The following is a 13,756-nucleotide window of genomic DNA, read 5'->3' as shown; positions in this document are numbered from 1 at the left end:
TGCTTTTTGCCACTCACTCATGTGTTTTTCTACGACTCGGATTTTTAACTGTTTAACAGAGTCTGGTAAACTTTTGCATAGTGACACAGCACCTTCTGTGCAGTGCAACTGAGAATTCCTTTGGACTTCTCTTAACGTTTAAATACATTTTCTTGGGTGAACCACCATTCCCAGGAAAAGTGAGATAACTTATCTTATCATTCTTTTGTGGATCCAGCACACACCACCCTATGTAGATTGCAGGGGGGTTCCATACTAACTCTTTATCTCACTTCTCACGTAACATTTTGTTACACTAACTTTAATGGCTGGTGGCAGTGGTTACTTTTTAACTACCTTGTGTGGAATGTACAAACTGGCTGATTTCTCAGTCGCAGTACAGCACCCATGGGTAACCATTTTTACAAAATGCCCCCCCCCCCCACCTTCTTTTTTCACCATTTCTTCTTTGTTAGTTCTTTCTGGGCTTTTACTCTTGTGTTTTGGCTTCGGCAGGCTTCAGTCAAATGCGTCTGGAAAGGCAGGAAGTGAGGGAGGGTCAGGAAACTTTGCTGTCCTTTGTCTCTAGGTGTGCCTGACTGAAACCAATTCCGATTGGCTGGCTGGCTGTCCAGCCACCCCAAGTGACTGACCGCCTTAGGGCTGTGAATGAATGGGATTTTGTTTAAAAGGTGTGGTTTTTGGGACTGCATGGAGAGACGACCACTGGAAAAAGACATTCGATGAAGAGGACAAGCAGAGATGCCAGAAGCACCTACCAGGACTGCAGAAGCACCAGTGAAGCCTTGCAGCTGTGCTAATCCAGTTTTCATTTCAACAGGTAAGATCCATGCAGGACCACTTCCTCCCTTGCAGTGGTGGGACCAACTAGCCTCAAGGCCTGCTTCATTTTGGCTCATCCCCTGACTTGCTGCAACATTGCTAAGCTGCAGAAACCAAATGCCCTGGGACCCCTGACCATTATTGAGTGCATATTCTTCCAGAGAACAAATCCGGCCGAAATTTCGTGGGCACCATCAAGGACCTCCAGAAGCAGGAATTCTTCATCCACGGTCATCTCACTAGAGTCCAGGACCGAGGGACTGAGGAAACTCCAACCAGAGCTATTCGTTTCTCTTTGGCACTGAGGAAAAGGCACCAAAACCAAAAAGAGCCGCTGAATCATTTGGAATCCATTGCTGAAGAGTCCCTCTCCAGAGTGCTGTCGCAGAAGCCTGCCGGACGTCATCCCTTTCGTCACCACGAACAAGGACCAGGAACCAAGGTCTGCATTAGGAAGGGATCCAGCTGGTACCTCTTCTTCAATTCTAAGTGCTATGGGGCTTGTGGTATAACTACCGTTTGCCATTTGTAGTGCTCCCTGTACCTCAACTCACCTGTGGAGGCCTTGCACCTTGTGCTCCATCAAGTGGGCTCCCCTTGAGCTCCTGTGATTTTAAAACTAACTCCTGACTGTTATCCTTTTTCCTAAGAAAATCTGCATCAGAACTGGAACTGGCCCATTGACTTTAGCTGTCCTGTTTTCCTAAAGGCACCTCTTCAAAACCCTATTGGCTTTGGCAGTGCTTGTTCCTTACAGGTTTTAATTGTGGACACTATTACTGCTGGGATAAAAGATTACCTACATCCCTCTGGAAGAAACTAATCATTGAACCAGTGCTACAGGGTGTCCTACTTTGACTAACCATTTTCCCTCCTCAACACAATTTTGTAATGGCGAACAAAATCAGTGCTCATACTGACCTTGAATGATGCCACTGTGTGCTGGAACATGTTTAGCAAAGAAAGAAATTACTCACCTGCATTATTGGTTCTTGTTTAAAAGAATTCTATCTTCCATTGAATGTTACTATTAACATATCGCAACACAACATTACATGACATCCAGTTGAGTGATATAACAATACAGGTTTCATGTTATTGTTTTTGAGTGGTGTGAGTTGATTTCTTATATAGCGCAACACGCCCGTAGGCCTCGGAGCGCTTCCAAAAAAGACAAACATAACAAATCTACAAAATATAATCAGGCAGATGCTAAAAACATCAGAAAAAAAAGAATCTACCACAACATATGTAACCCAAGAGAAAGTCAATTCACAATAATTCTTTGCTTAGTCGCTTAGTCAATGAAGACATATTCTGCAAATTAGAATGTTTGCCCAAAAACATGGGTAGACTACTTAGACCACATTCAAGTACAATTCAATCTGTGTTGTCACAAGAACACCAGCCTTCAATCTGTTTCCTCCGAAGGACTCTCAGGTCTTGAGTTCTAACACAGTTGCGACCCACTCTTTGGTTAAGCCAGGCAAGAATTTCATTTTTAAAGCGCCTCCCCGGATTCATATTCCCTGGGTTTATCAACTTTAGTAATAATGTTTCTGGACCCAAGGCAAAGCTTTCTTGGGATAGGATCGACTATTTGTGCTGTTAAAGAGAATTCTCAGAAATGTGCTAATTCCACTCTACCTTAGAGACCCCCAGCAACTTTGCAGACATTTGGGACTTTGTACTTTTAATTCTGTGTTTTCTGTCTGCGTTTTTTTGGTTGTGGAGTCTGACAAACTCCATAGGCATCATCTTTACATTGTGACACACAGCACCTTCAGTGCAGTGACACAGGGAAGTCTTTCAGAACCCCGAAAGGTTTAAATACTTTGTCTTGGTGAAACTACTGTTTCCTAGAGCAGTGAAGTGAAATTGACTTTACTTAGCATTGTAACTTTCTAGACCCAGCACACACTATCTTACAATAGGGTGCTGGAAGGGTTACTTAGTATCCCCTTTGTCTAGTTTCTCATGTAACAGTTTTATGTTGCCCTTTCTACAATTAATGGCTGGTGCCAGTTACCATTGTGTGTTTTTACCGCGGGCTGCAATTGCAGCCTTGGTAAAACACCCATGGGTGCCCATTGGTCAGAATGGCCCTGGTCTTTTTTAGCAATTTTATTGTTGGAAAGGTCCTTCTTGAAATGTACTCTGCGCGCCAAACCAGGTTTGGTCCCTTTGTTCATTTTCTCTTAACGGGATTCACAAGTGAAGCCTGTTTCTGGCTCCAGTATGTCTGGCAAGGGCAGGAAGTGAGGAAGGTGCCGAAACTCCCTGTGCTTAATCCCCTTGGTTACAGGAATGCACCCAAAAGGTGATTGGCTGGCTGTCCTTGGAGGACAGCCACCCTGCTGTGTGACTGGCAGCTAGGCTGGAATGAATGGGAGAAACCTCATAAAAGGCAAGGCTTTTTGGCTTGGCAGAGTCGACGACTGGACGAAGGAATCCGAAGAACTTGGAAGAGACGCCTGCTGCAACTCCTGGACCGTTGGTTTGCCCGGTGAAGCCCTGCTGCTGTGCTGAAGCTCGAATTCGCCTCGACTAGAGAAGCCCTGCAAGGACGACATCTGCCCTTGAGTTGGTGGGACCAATCAACTCCAAAGTGAACTCGTCTGGACACCCTCTCAGAGCTGACTGTACTTCCTCGCTGATGCAGGAACCGAAGTGCCAGGGAGAGGAACACCAGATTGGAGTGCATCACTTTTGAGTTGGACCGGCTCTTGGAAGATCGTCTGGACTCGTAGAAAGCAGGACTGGCCAAGCCTGAGCCACCTCAACAGAGTGCTGGACCCCAGATGTGAGGAAAGTCCAACATGGTATCCGAGAGTCCGCAGTGGTGCCATTTTCTGAGACGCAAGGAGATGAAACCGCAAAGTGCCGCTGAATAGAAATGTGTCCTTTTTTGTCGCTGACCGTCTTGTTGCATTGTAGGAGTCCCCAGAAGTCATCCCTCTTGTCCCCACGACTAACAACAGATCTGCCGACCCACACAGGAACAGAAGCCAGCTTCTAACCAAAGTTACTGTACAGTCTAAGAAAACTTGTGTAGCCTTACTTGATCTCAGTTGAGTCTTGTCTTGGTTGCTAACAGCTTCTTTACCTCACACGCCTAATCAGCTTGTGGCCCTACATTGATTCTTATTTTTTACAAAGACTTCTAAAACACTGTGCAAGACTTACCTCCCTGTAAGAAGTGCTTCAGGTCACCTAGACTTTTGCCCAATTGACTTTGGCGTGGCCTGGCTCCCTGAATAACTCCTCTCCTCCGATTGTGTGTTTTTACCTTTTTCCAGGAAAGGATTAACTTGCTCTGCATTGGGGGGGGGTTCAAAAGTACTTACCTGCTTCAGAATATTTGTGTGATCCCTTGTGTTATTCTAATAACCCTTTTCTTTGACATGGTCCTAAGTATTGCTCTAAATGCAACAGTGATCCATTAATATCCACAGTGTGCTAGCTATTTATGTCACCCGAGGATGCAGGAATTGTCTGTGTGCCATCCCAAATGGGAATTTGCTGATTTAGAGAAACTAAGTGTATTTTGGAGTGTATGTGTATGTTACTATTATATTGCCCCTTCTGAAGAAGGCTTATTCAAACTGACTTAATTGTTTACTCAAACCTTGTGTTTAAGAGTTTATTTGAATACGTGTCACTGTGAATCTGTGTAACTCGCCTACTGCGCACATTGACCCCTTTTGAGATAAGCCTGGCTGCTCAATCACGCTACCAACCTGTGTAGTACAGACTTATACCAAAGGTTGGGTTCCTATTGCCAGGAGGTCAAGGTTGTTTTAGTGCACCCAAAGGGTAATACTCCAAATCTTGCATAACGCGTGCCATGCGTTGCTTAAAAACGAATATCCTTTGAGGATAGAGGGTCAGGTAAGGTATTTGGTTTCATCGGCGAGAAAGTTCCACCAGACAGGTGATCATTGGATATACCAGGAGCAGATTTTGGAACAGAGACTTGAAAATGCACTCTTATGAGGAGGCTCTTCTGGACAAGTTTGGCAGCCTTGATGAGCACAAATATGAGTGTCTGAAGTTTGACAGGACTCTTCCACGCCAAGACTCACATTGGCAACATTTGTCGATGCTCGGGGGAACGCAACATGGAGGTTTTAAAAGCCAGCGAAAGAACCCAAGCATGGAGATCTTCAGCATTAGAACATGCGTCAAGGTCTGTCATAAAGCACTCTTTCAGAAGCAACCAGTTTCCAAAGTGTTTTGGTCATCAAACCCTTTTACCGGACCTTCAAGGATAGCGTCTCCTGTCCTTTACCTTGCCTTGGCCAGCAGGGGTGGGGTCAAAAGGATCTGTATGGCCCACCGGGTTTGTCAAGTACACCCCCCTCTGTAAGGCCCTCATTAGCCCTCACGTGACCAATTTAAGGGGGAAATCTCCATATTCTGCAGCTGCATATGCATGTGGGGGGTGGGAAGGAAACCCACTAAAACATCACCTTTAAAATCACTCTTCGTGGCTTTGTTGATAGGAAAGAGGGAGTTTTTCTGCAGTCTTGTTTTCTTTTTGCGCTTAATGCCAGGACTTCAGAAAAGCAGCTGCCAATCACTTGGGGGAATAGGGGATGTGGACTGTTGCAGGGGTTTCAAACTGCCTAAGACGACAAGAGTTGGTATGGGGCAGTATACCAGGAACATCCCTGATTAATAGGTCCCTCTTTTTAACCAACTTATTCGTAAGATTCGCCCTTGTAATTGGCATTTTTCTAAAACAGTAATCGATAAGGGCCAGAAGAGGGCGCACCGTTTCTGAGCAGGAAAGAAACAGCAGACTTTAGTGAGAGGCAGACAGCATGGCTTACCAAGAAGTCAGCAGGATTTCAGAAGACCACCGAGCAATCCAGCAAGCTCGGGAAGTTGTATGGGCTCTCACTGGCAGCAGCTCTCATGGAAAGCAGCAAGAAGTGTCCCGAAACCTCCATGTGTTCTCTGCGTAATCTCAGAGCACTTTCACACTCCCTATCTACAACCAAAAGACGTCCTGGAAGCCAATAGCGGTGAGGAGGAGCGCCAGGGTCCTTTAGAGCAATTCTCGGCACTCTCCGAGTTCACTACACTATTAACTAGAGGAAAGGACCTCTGATCCTAAGATCTGCACGCGGCAAGCCGCACCGCCTGATACGGCCACCTCATACAGGGCGTCCTGACAAAAATTGTTATCATGAAAAGGTGGGGCTATCTCAGGTGTTAATATGTGACATATTAAACATCAGCATATCGTATACATGTGTACATTTCGTGTTGGAGAAGTTTAGGTTATGTAATATAAACAGGGGGAAAAAATAAATAAAAATATTCGAGGCACCATGGAAGGCATAGTGTGGATGGATGGAATGGGTGGGGCGGGGGGTCAGACAAGAAAAAGCTAGTTAGCTAAGATCTCTAAAATAGTTTGTGTATACTTGGTAGTTGGTTGGAAGGCTTACCAGATTATATTAGTCAGTGTGGTCCTTGATAAAGGATGCGGAGTAGCAACTGGAGGAGAGAAAGGACAAGGTAGGACCGGGTTATGTTGGTATAAGGATAGGGGCGGTGCCCGACTGTGCTAGTGGCCAAGCTTGAAGGGTGAATCCAGTGGAAGGACCACACAGTGCCTGCATCTGTGCCGTGGCTGGGTGCGAGGGAGTGGTCTTGATAGGACTCTGGAGGCAATATAAGGGGCAACGGATATAAGCTATCAGGACCAATGTTGGAGGCCCGCACTAATCGTGCTGGTCACATTAGGAGAGCTCAATTTATATATCATGGCTTTACATGAAACCAAGGCTCCAAGTTATGCAAGCGCTTCGGTCTGGATTGGCTGGAGGGAGAGTAGGGGCTGCCTATGTGGGGGGTGGGCAGGTCGCATTTGTCCCTAAAGCCTGTGTACGTGTCTAAATGGCACGAAAGAGGTGAGTTGCAACCGTGTGCGGTATGTGGTTGGTGGTCAAGCGCCGGTGTTGGTAGTGGGGACTGTGCGGTGCCCGTGCCGGCTAAGATGGAAGCAGAGAGTCGGGCTCACGGGAAGATGGTTGCGGTGGGTTGCTATAGTGATCCCCTGTGTTGGGTGTGAACGCAGTAGACTAAAAACAGTAAGGCATGAGTTGTCCTGGTGCAAGTTAACTAGGGGAAGCAGTGGGTAAACTGCGTATGGATCGTGTGGCTGGAACGCTGAAAGTGAAGCGCACGTTTGGGGATGGGAGGGGGTCGAAGCGTGCAGCGTCTAGAGCATGGAGAATTGAGTGCTAGAGCAAGGCTCCAAAGGTCCAGATGGGGGGTGGAGGGGTGCATGAGGAGGGCTTGCCAGGAGGGCTGCAGGAACAAGATGCGCGGTCACAGTGGTCTTTTGATCCCGTCCGCCATCTTGTTTGGGCGGTCCTGGGTCAGCTGGAAGCAGATTGGGTGTTGCACGGTGCGGGGAGCCAATCAATGGAAAGAAGTTTGGGTGTCCTGAGAGGGGGTGTTGATGTGGGAGGATGATGTGAGCCATGTGTAAGTGTGTACGAGTAGGGACATGCAACGGGTTGCAGTTGTAAAATCCTGCTAAGGCTGCAAGCATGTAATATATCAGATTGGTTAAATTGTAATGCGGCTGGAGCAGAATGTTAAAGTATGTGCAGAGCGAGCCAGTTTCTGAGCTACACGTTCTAATTATACCGATCCCAAGCTGGTGCAGGGCAGGCTTGCTAAGGGTGCATGATGGGGGGCAGATCCATGAAGGGGTGGTCTTGAGGTGGGAGAGGGGCCATTATGAGGGAGCATGGGGCTGGGATGCAGGCTGTTGGGGTGGTGCTGGTTGGCGTAGTGAGCAGACCTGTGGCAGTACGGAGCTAGATGCAGCTGAGGTCCTACAGTAATTCTGGGTGGTGTGGTCATACAGTATTTATAGTTGGGGTGGGAAGGGGTGAAGTGCTACTGATCCAGTTGCTGTGTCACAGCAGAAACTAAGCGTCTTACGGGGCGTCTAAATTGCGATGAACCTGGCTATGGCTGGTTGAAATCGGGGTTTGCAGCTTTAGCGTCCAATATGCGTCCAACGGTGTTCACCATAGCAAGGAATATTTTCAACCCGAGTGGGTGATGCCTGTAGTTTGTCCTATAAGCACGCAGTCACCACTTGTCGCGTTTACTTGCTTCCTTGTATTCACGGATTTCATTGTGCTACTCTACAACTCACTTTGCCCCTCCAAACATAAGCCTGGCTGCTCAGTCACTCTACCAACTTGTTTAGTACAGGCCTATATTAAGAGTTGGGTCTGCCTAATACCAAGAGAAGTCTTGTGAAGTCTCACACCAGTTGGACTTTACAAAATCTTACTCAACACTACTCTTTTAAAGTCCTTCCCTAGTCAGTCTATAGCATGAGTTTTCTTAGAGGCAGAAGAGGGAACCAAGTCAGGTCTAGGAGCCAGCTGCAGGCAGGTCAGGATAGGGTTCAGTTGCAGAAAAGTCAGAGTTACATAATAGATCTTCTTAAACAAGAAAGTATTAACTTTATAATTAGTTGAAAGTGATAGGGACTTCTTCGAAGGCTCCCTACATGCGTTCCAGCATTAGGCCTGGGCAAGTGGTATGGGCAAACTCCCAACCACATGAATCACCCACTCAGCCTGACAGGATTCACACAAGACTTGAGGTAAGTATTACACAGGCCAACACAGAACCTTAGGAAAAAAGAAGAGCTGAAGGATGCAGCAGCACAGGACCCAGTCCATGGAATCTTGGTTTGGAGATGAACAAACTCGACACTGGATGGGAACTTGCAGCAGTCAGAGGAGGCTTCCAGAAAAGATTTCTTAACAGATTCTCATGACTCTGGATTCGTCGCCCTTTCACAGGAGCCAGATGAATAACTAGTTTGTCCTATAAGCACGCAGCCACCACTTGTAGGTCCCGGCGTTTAACTATTTAACTCCCTTGAAAGTCCACTGCTCAGGTTAGTTAAAACGCTTGGCTTTAACTACGCCACTAGTCAGATAGCTCTTGTTACTTCATTTGTTGAATTGTATGCATTGTTCAGTGCTTTAACTTGCTGCATAACAAAGGAAACTCTAAAAGTACGATGCAAGACGGTTCTGCCCGATTACTGGAGCAGATTGAAACTATTCAGCCGTGTGTGTTTGATTTTCAATTTACTGCGTGATTTTGTGTAAAATACTGTATTTACAATCTACAACTAAGCGCGAACTGAATTAACACTATTTAGCTCTTCGCTTGAACTTTAGGTGAATTTAAGACCTTTATTGCTGAACTCGAACTACATATCCCAGCAGCCTTTGTGCTACTGTTAAGGATATGTCAGGCGCTTCAGCGCCAGCACTTCGGGGACAAAGCCAGTCTACGCCGGTCCGCAGCGGACATCGGCTGTCGGCTGTCGGCTCTCCATTCTGCCAAATTTCGCCCCACACAGGCTATACAAGAACTGGTAAGAAATGGGCTTTCTAAATCTTCTACAGTTGCTCACAAATGCTAACAAACTGCAAAACGAACAATTAGTAAAAAGTTTTCTACATAACAAAGAGACATCACCTAGTCTCCTTTTCCCCCCGACAAGGTCCAAAACACAGACAATTCATTGACAGAAACACTCTCTCATATCAGTTTGGGTCAAACTCCATCACCAAACTACACTATCCCTCCAGTACCTTCTTGCCCCGAAAGTGACAACTTAAAAATTGCACTTTTAAACACAAGATCACTTAATAAGCACTTGCAGGATGTACACGACAATCTGGACATCCTCTTCCTCACAGAGACGTGGTTACAAGAACCAACAGGCCCAACCATTGATAGCGCTGTCTCTCCCTCCCCCTCCCGCCCCACTACAACATATACTACGAAAACCGGACATCAGGAAAGGGAGGCTATTCACCACCAGAATCTTTTGCACTAGCTATGAAGTCCTTCATCTCAAACTTACGCCCTCCAATAATCATTGCATTAACTTATCATATATAGGCCCCCCATCACTGGTTTCAGAATTTAATGTTGAACTCTGCCACATTTTGAACAACCTAAAGGGAACTAACACAGGAACTGTCCTCCTGGGCGATCTAAATAGATGGCGAGGAAACCCCAGTGACAAAGAGGCTATAAGCCTAGAAAACAGTTTAGAAATCATCAACTACCTCATTGCCAACAAGGGCCCTACTAGTCACTCGGGAAACCAACTTGACTGGATTATCACCAATAACATTCAACTGACAGTGACAAATACCCTACCTTGCATTTGGGCAGACCATTATAAAATCGAAGCCACACTCGCTCACATTCAAATCTGACTATTTTGACAACTCCCCCAAATCCGTCTTAAGTAGGAATCTCAAGAAAATTACACCAGATAACTTAAAAGATGGACTCACACATGTTATGAATAACACCACAGACAATGACTGTTGCAATATTATTACCCTCAATTTCAGTAACCACTTCCAGAATTTACTTGATAAACACGCCCCACTCAAAAACCAACAGGTTCGTCCAAACCCTAACCACCAAAATTGGTACACGCCTGACTTGAGTACCCTCAAAACAGCTAAAAGGAAATTATAGAGAATACGGCACAAAACCCCGACCGATGAAAACAAAGATAATTTGAAAAAAATGTGATTTCTTGTACTGAACCAAATTGGCAGAAGTTAAAAAAAGATTACTATAACAATCAAATCACCAGTGCTTCAAATTCTACTGGGAAATTGTTTCAAATTCTAAAATCCTTCGAAAAACCACCTACCCTTTCCTCGCCCTTCCAACCAACCCCGTTTAACTGCGAAGCATTCCAAACCGCTTTCTCGAACAAAATCAAAAAATCCAGAGATACCATTATAAACTGCAAAGTAATAGGTCCATTACCACCTCCTCAACTCAAGGTTGTGAACCTCGAGCCAAACATCCCTAAATTCACATTCTCACCAGTCTCAATTAAAGATATGCATGGTACTCTTTCATCCATGAACTGCACCACTTGCGTTGAAAACATCTTACCTCCGAAACTGATCTTAGACAACGCAGAAATCTTTTCCCCGTTCTTTTGTCACATGACAAATGCTTCTTTCAGGGACCAGAAAGTCCCGGTAGGAATCAAAACAGTCACAGTCATCCCTCTGGTGAAAAAACCTGGACTAGACCAACAAGACCCGACAAACCTCAGGCCTATTACAAACTGTAATTTCTTATTAAAAGTACTCAAAATCGCTACTAAACAGCTACAAGAATACATAGATCAACATAGCCTATTACACCCACACCAATCAGGTTTTAGAAGTGCACATAGCACAGAGTCAGCACTGCTAGATCTGCAAACAAAAATGCTGAGTATCTTGGACAAAGGTAAAGCTAATCCTTTTGGACCTCTCGGCTGCTTTCGATTTGCTTGATCATGGGAAGCTCTGAGAGGCACTAGGTTCAGCCGGGAATTGTTCTCAAGACGCCATTGATTGGGTATCATTATTTTTGGAAGATAGGAACTCAAAAATCACTTGGGGAGGACATTCCACCTCTCCTAAACCAGTGGATTGTGGTGTCCCTCAGGGAGCCAGTTTTCCGCCCTACTCTTCAACTTATATATCCGTTGTCTCTGCACCCTCTTATCACAGCTTGGGATCTTTTTCACCAACTTTGCAGACGAAACAACTCATTTTGGAGCTAAGCGGGAACCATTCTATCGACAATGATAAGCTATCTGTCATCTATAATACAATTGAAAACTGGATGATAACACATTGGATGTGCCATAATAGCTCCAAAATGGAGCTTATGACATTTGGCACAGCAAAAGCCTTAAACAACCTAGATCGGACTACTCCACATTTTCTAAAAAAGACTTCTCTATCACAGTATCAAACAAGGTCAAAACCTTGGTTTTTATCTACAATCCCCACTAGGAGCAGAGGCCCAAACCGCCTATTTGAAGCGAAACTGTCAATACTATCAGAGTCTCCTCCGCCGTATTAGACCCTTACTAGACACCAAAAATAGTGCCACGATCGCGAGAGCCACCATTCTGTCTCGCTTAGATTATGGCAACGCCTTGATGCTTGGCGCCAGTAGCAACTGCTTAAAACAGTGCCAGATAATTCAAAATAATGCAGTTAGGTCCAACGTAGGAAAATATAAACGTGAGCATATCACAAAGGACAGAAACGACCTTCACTGGTTGGCAGTGAAGGAACGCAAGACTTTTAAATCACTGACCCTGGTTCATCGCTGTCTTTACGGCACGGCCCCAGTATACCTAAAGAAAGAATTTAGCTGGTATGAGCCGAGCCGTAGCTTGAGATCCACAAAACAAGGATTACTCAACTCCATTTTCCCTGGTAAATCCACAGGCCTCGGTCGAACTTTTCCTAGCATGGCAATTTCGCATTGGAATAAATTGCCCTGCAGTATCAGATTGGAAAGAAATACCCAATCCTTCAGGAAACAGCTGAAGACCATACTCTTCAAATAATCATGCATTCACCGTGCTAGCCATTAGGCTACGCTCCTCTCTGTTTCTCCTCTTATCCTACTATCTGTGTCGTCCTGTGAACTTTCCGTCCTTGTGTCTTTGTCGCGCCCTGATGCTTGCCAGCTTCGGCATGTTATAAATATATAAATAAAATATCACTGGTCGGATTCTCTTCACTCTCTCGGTCCTGCACTCTGGTGTGAGGGCATCAGGGATTTGAATTGTGTCTCTGGCAGGAGTCCAAAGTTTCAGCTGAATTCGGACGACCATACACCGCAATCATGCTCAAGATCCAAGGATATTGGCATTTTGCAGCCCAGCATAGGTCGCAGCATATGGTGGGATGGCTCAAAATGCAGGTCTTCTTGAGACTAGTGGCTCTCACCAGCCTCTGAGTAGGAGTAGTCACATTTGGGACCCCCAGGTTGCTTGGATGGAAGTTTTACAATCAAGCTCTGGTTACACAGCAGGCTCTCTGGTTACTGGAAATCGTTACAGCAGTCTTTTCTTCATCTTCCTCTTCGGATTCAGCTCCAGTGGTCGACTTGTCAGCAGCTTCCAGGTTCGGAGTATTTATCACAAACTACAGCACAACTTGTGCAGACTCTCCCTGCAGTTTACAGAAAGGGGCGGTCTGGCTGTCCAAACAGGACAGCCAGCCCCCATTCCTTCCCCATTGGGAACCGGTTCCCTTCAGGCAAGGTGAAAGACATAGTGTTGCAGTTTTGGACACCTCCCTTGCTTCCCACCGTCTCAAAAACTCTGGAGCCTTGGCAGGGAATACAAAGGATTCCTGCCAAAGACAAAACTTCAACCGAGGTCTTTCCCACCTAGAATTGCAGACGACAACCTAGGAAAGTACAAGGATACTTAAAAATGGCAAAAAAAGAAGGAACCCACCATTCTAACAGAATGGTGACCCTCCTGTACATCACAGCGGCTGATTAGGGAGCCTGTGGGTAATAAGACAAATGTCACTAAGGTAGTTTTGCCACCAGCCATTCAAGTAAACTTGCATAGGTAAGTGAGAAAGGGGAAACATTGCATCTCCCCAGCACTTCACATAAGATGGGGTGTGCTGGCTCACTATATAAAATGTAAAGGGGATGAAAATCCCACTTTACCCTTGGGAACACTAGTTCACCCAAGTACATTAAAGAGAAATTAATAGGTAACCCCAAAGGGGAAACCTAGCCTAAGCTGAAAAGTCCAACCACACACTATGGAGAGACATAAAAAGGTCACCCATAAAAACTAGGTGAGAGGAGGAAAGAGATTTCCCCTGCTCCTAGGAGCAAGGGAAAATAATTAACACGTCCAAGCAAAAAGTTCTGGGGTTGACACTGGTCAGGAAGATTATTCAGATTCATCAAAATCTTACATAACCACAAATTTCCCCTTCGGGGCATGTTTAAATATATACATTATACAATTAGGTGATGGGATTCAACGGCCACGTTACAATGTTTTTTT

At 45.5% G+C, this 13,756-nt stretch overlaps 1 protein-coding gene across 1 annotated transcript in view; it reads right to left on the bottom strand.

Moving 5' to 3' along the window:
• SNRNP200 (small nuclear ribonucleoprotein U5 subunit 200) overlaps positions 1-13,756 on the bottom strand; it is a 983,530-nt gene that overhangs the window by 863,149 nt on the left and 106,625 nt on the right. The window lies entirely within an intron of this gene.

The sequence above is a fragment of the Ambystoma mexicanum genome, chromosome 10 (assembly GCF_040938575.1).
Source record: "Ambystoma mexicanum isolate Mex_15411 chromosome 10, UKY_AmexF1_1, whole genome shotgun sequence".
Classification (NCBI taxonomy): Eukaryota; Metazoa; Chordata; class Amphibia; order Caudata; family Ambystomatidae; genus Ambystoma; species Ambystoma mexicanum.
This window is presented reverse-complemented; position numbering and strand designations above follow the sequence as displayed.